Source organism: Haliotis asinina, chromosome 14 (assembly GCF_037392515.1).
Source record: "Haliotis asinina isolate JCU_RB_2024 chromosome 14, JCU_Hal_asi_v2, whole genome shotgun sequence".
Lineage (NCBI taxonomy): Eukaryota > Metazoa > Mollusca > Gastropoda > Lepetellida > Haliotidae > Haliotis > Haliotis asinina.
Genome location: NC_090293.1, coordinates 53,532,129 through 53,537,424, shown reverse-complemented (window position 1 = coordinate 53,537,424; position 5,296 = coordinate 53,532,129). Strand labels below are relative to the sequence as shown.

Below are 5,296 nucleotides of genomic sequence, written 5' to 3'. Positions count from 1 at the left end.
AGGAATAACTCTCCAAAGCGACGGTTCATGGAATAATCACATTAAAGATATTGTCCGTAAAACTCGTCCTATGATCAGTTGTCTGCAGAGTTTTAAATATCGTTTATCCCGAAAGACATTAGATACTATGTACAAATCTTACATTCTACCCATATTTGACTACTGCTCGCATATCTGGGACAATTGTACATCTGAATAATCACGGATATTAGAAAACTTACATCTTGATGCCTTGAGAACGATCTGTGGTGCTGTGCGTGGTACAAGTCACCATACGATTTATAATGAAACTGAATTTCACTCTCTGAAAGATAGAAGACATTATAAGAAACTAACGTTTTTCTTTAAAATGTACAATAACCATTTACCGGACTACCTATGCGAATTAATCCCTCAAACTGTCTCTGCAAACACTCGGTATGATCTAAGAAATAATTCTGAAATTCAAGGCATTTACTGTCGAACTCATTCCTATGCCAATTCGTTCCTACCCGACACCATTAGTCTTTGGAACGCTTTGCCAAACTCAAAAGAAACATGCAGTCTATTGGAATTTAACAAACTGCTTCCAAAAGGAGAAAATAATATTTACTTTGACCTCAGCTACGGATCTCACATGTCACAAATCATCCACTCACATCTCAGACTCGGATGTAGTGATCTGAACGCCGATATGTTCAATCGACATTTAACCAACAGTCCTTACTGTTCATGTGGATACGAGCATGAAACTGCTTCGCACTTCTTTTTCATTTGTGCTAATTATTCACAATTAAGATCTATTACGTACTTTTTTTCGGCGGGCTACAATGTCGATACCGTTATAAATGGCAAGCAGGAACTATCATCGTCCGAAAACCAAAAAATATTAGAATCTGGTCACAATTATATATTCACATCACAACGCTTCAAACTTTCCCTGAATACATAATGATCCACATCTATGATGGCTCGTACGACACACCAAACTGAGACAGCATTTAACACTTTATTGATGTTTACTGATTAAGAATGTTCACGACGTCATATTTCACTTCTGTTCTGTAAAAGGTGTTTTCAGCGGCGTTAATATAAGACATATGTCTTGTTCGCCAATCCACATTTCATTTTGGAAATAAAAATATGTTTAAATCATATTGCCCAATCGTAGTGTGGTGGAGTAACCTTGGTTGCTGAGGATCTGTTTGTGGTTATGTTGTTCTTACCAGCATTTGTTGAGAGATTATTTAATATAACACAAATTCTTGGATAATATATAGCCTTTTATATAACAGAGCTACTAGCCTGCCAGAGAAGGACAGTAAAACAACTAGAATATAAAAGTACACAATCCCTTCAGGACTTAGCAACTGTAGATAATCTAGCAAGTACATTAAGATAAGATACGATGAAATAGAGTAATTGTTGTTGCTGTAAGTTGGATGTAACCATCATTGTGTCTATCGCTACAGTTCTTTTATTGCATTGCTTCTGAATGTCCTGCCAGACAATTCTATACTGCCGGAGTAATACCTTTTTGACTGGCATTTAAGAATACCATTGTTATTTAAGGAGCATTTCTCTGTTGGTTCCTGGTTCCCACATAGTACTTCAGCAATTTCCCGTTGCAACTTGGGAATCAACATATTTTTCAAATCTTGGAGCAACACGTCTATATTATGCCATAGGTTTACTAGTGTAACGTGTAAATGTAATTCAGTAACCCACGGAGATGTACCATACACCACGTAGCACATCAAAACATCGCATCGGAAAAAGGAAAACAAACTGTTTTCATGGACCATGAATTCTTTATTTCAGTCTCTACATGTTAGCATGTTCGGGAGTTCTTCTTCGGCGTCATTTCTCTACATCGGGACCATTATCAGGTGTTCCAGAAGAGTCTGTCAACTCCTCACCACCGCTTCGCTTCCCAAAAGGAACCCCTGTACATAAGAGGTCAGTGTGTGAACGAGTTTGCTTTTACGGTAAGGAAGATAATTTACCTGTATCATATTCTGTATGGTGAGGAACTCTGCCGTCAATGATATCATCTCCTTCATGAATGTTAGGTTGTAATAGTGAAAGACATCTTGAGCTGAGTGATTTACCACAGACACGCTCAAACTCCTTTTATTAAGTCACGTCCACTGTTAGGACAAGAAAATCATCAACTTTCCCATCTGCAATTTTCACTGATAAGAGTGAATGAGCGAGTCAAAAGTTATAAGTGCGTCGGCAGTATTTTAGCCATGTTGTGACGAAAAGAGTTACACTGGAAAATATCTGTCTAAACAAACGTTAGAGACCAAATACAGAGTGAAATAAGTAAAATAGAGGCTATATTTCCAATGTTTTTAAGTTACTACTGCTACAAATATTTTTGTCTGCTGAATAGCTGAGTCAAGTGCTGTAACTATCTTCTTGTTCTAATCTTTAGAGTGTCAAAACATTAAAGACGAAGATTTGTTGACTTGATGACACAGTACTTAAACAATTAATCTCTAACTGGTCTTTAAGGAAAGATGCAAAACGTTTTCAAACTGCAGGTGCAACATGGTAAAATTACCATCAAATTTCACATACTGTACTTTTCTACATGTGCATTCTTGTAGCTAAGTCACGTGCTGTAAGTATGTTCTAGTTCCAATGTTTAGAGTGTAAAAAAATAAGGACGAAGTACAAGTCAAAAAGTATAATAACACATGACCACATTAAGTTCACCTTTCTACAAAACCTGGTATCGTCAAAATGGGAGAGTTATTAAAAAGGACACTTTTGTGATATGATTTCGCTTTTCTTTCCATATTTGCATTTAGTGTTGTTGGACTGCCATACTCACTACTGCCACTCACGGCGGCGGATGCTGAAAAACAAACACACCTGTATCAACACATGTTCTGATGTGATAAACCCAAGTGTGATCATGAATAAAGGGCCTTCTCTAGATATCATATTCTCCACTTGAAACTGCGTACTTAATATCTGAAGCATGTTGTGAAGAGAATTTTCTCAAAATGGCACGCCGGTTATGCGGTTTAGTGAACTAAACAATATGATTACTCCATAGTTTACGATGGAAATAGAAGACCAAGAGAAACTACCGTTCCTAGATGTGTCCTTGCAGAACTCCCCCAACATCATGGCATTCTCCGTCTACAGAAAACCCACTCATACCGACCAGTAGAATCAATACCTCTCCAACCTTCAACCCCACAGCAAACGTGCATACTGAAGTAGACCGTCTAAGAACTACATTCGTCAACCTCAACGGCTATCCTAAACAACCTTTAGACAGAACTATATCATCAAGCCTGCAACAGCGAGAAGAACGCTAACGAAAACCTGAGCCATCCCCAGGTAAAATTAACATTCCCTACCAAGGTCAGATTAGCCACCACATCAGTCGACTGCTGAAAAATCTGCCGAGATAGATGTGACGTGACCTTCAGGTCTAACAAAATACTGAAGACCATTCTGAAGGCCAATGGCAGATGTACACCCACCAAGACCACTTACAAGCCTAGGGGCTGCATCTACGAGCTTATGTGTAACTGTGGCAGCAACTATGTAGGAGAGACATCTCGTCCCAATGACATTAGGCTGAAAGAGAACAGAACTTCAGTAGAGAAATCAGATATTAAGTCCGCCCTTTCTGAACATATTGTGAACAATCTGTCACACTCCATTGGCTGGCAAGCAACTACAATCATAGCGACGAACGTCCATGATTGGCGACGACGCACAATTTCAGAAGCTATCAACATCAAGAGATTAGCCATACGGATGAACAGAGACCAAGGGCTTTATATAAGAATACCGACTTCTAAATACCTCTCAATAACCTCAATGCATTGTGTTGTTAGCGGAGACACGATTAGTATCTTCTATATACTGTTTCTGGGGAATGAAGGAGCAGATGACTGACCCAAAGGCTGTTCTACTCACCATCCACCATCCCAGAATGTGTATTCATTTGTACCATGGAAATAACTGAAACATATAAGCGAGAAAACAAATGTTTCAGTACTTTACTTGGTTGTTTGTTTATTGATTTACGCCATTCTCATCAATACTGGATGATACATTTCAGTCACTGACATCAATGACATGGATACGATGCACAGGAACGTGAGTCTGACCACTCGATGTGATACCACTAACAAAAACTAAGAGAACTGATTATAAGTGCATTGGTGGGTTACAATTTAAGGTCACCTTGTACAATACGTTAGCCATTTAATAAAGAGAAGACTTATGTTAAATATAAAAAATATCAGTCACATAAGACAGTAAAAGTATAAGAAAGACATGAAAATTTAGATCTAAAACCTATTTCAAATATTAAAATAATCTTTCTTATAATTTCATATTACACTTAATACTCGTATCACCAGTAACTGCAGATAGATACCAGGGAACACAACCACGTAAATTAACTTTGCTACCTGCATGGTCCCTCGCTGCATTTAAATTCTCCTTTCCGGTGTTAGCCAAATTCGCCAAACATTAAAAATACATATATTTCACGATTAAAATCATGGAGAATGATTAACATTTGGAATGAAGTTAGGCCTACATTCCCCCTCAGGAGGAAACTTCAACCTTCTGAAAGTTATCGTTCTTCTTAGAACTAGTTATGGTCTTCATATGCCAAGATGTAATCCTTCTAGAAGGTGAAGATCTTGATCTTGATTTAGTGACCCAAAACCCGAAATATCATTTTCTAACACACAATAGGCTAACTTACCAAGAACCATCAGAAGGAACAGCTTCATGTTGAACCGTGTGGGTAGTCGCCAGGAAACCTGCTTTATCCATCAACACAACAGACTTATAAACATTTTCACAGCACGGAGAACATTATGATTGGTTCCAGCTGTGAACGGAATGGTTCACCTTACTGAGTTTCATCTTTCAGCATAATGAACATATACAGAACTGTGACATTGGTTCTGTAATGTATATTTCTCTTCAAATGTTTCGACTTACAACACTGACAGTATGTTATCAATATATATATGGTTACATCAAAGATCGATTAACTTGGGGAAATCAACTGCAAACCTGCATGTGAACAGCTGCTTTGTGGTGTAAAGTTTTGTTAAGCATTCGTCTGATTTCCACCACTTACAGAACTCATGACAATGATCTTGTGCACGTTATGAGGCTTTTTTTACAATACATGTGACAAGATGAAATATTTGGAAAAATTCTGTGTTTTTATTCTTTAGTTTTAACTGAATTAAATATTCACTTTAGCATATTTTTAAACACTATATACTTCACTCTCCAGTTTATCTAACCCCTTTCTCTC

General features: G+C 37.6%; 1 long non-coding RNA gene across 1 annotated transcript; it reads right to left on the bottom strand.

Moving 5' to 3' along the window:
* Positions 1-1,770: 1,770 nt before the first annotated feature.
* LOC137262190 (uncharacterized) lies at positions 1,771-4,778 on the bottom strand. The gene is made up of 4 exons (XR_010954898.1): positions 4,730-4,778; positions 3,928-3,972; positions 2,822-2,845; positions 1,771-1,925 (listed from the first exon to the last, which is right to left on the bottom strand). It is a non-coding gene; the product is annotated as an uncharacterized lncRNA (long non-coding RNA).
* Positions 4,779-5,296: the final 518 nt, after the last annotated feature.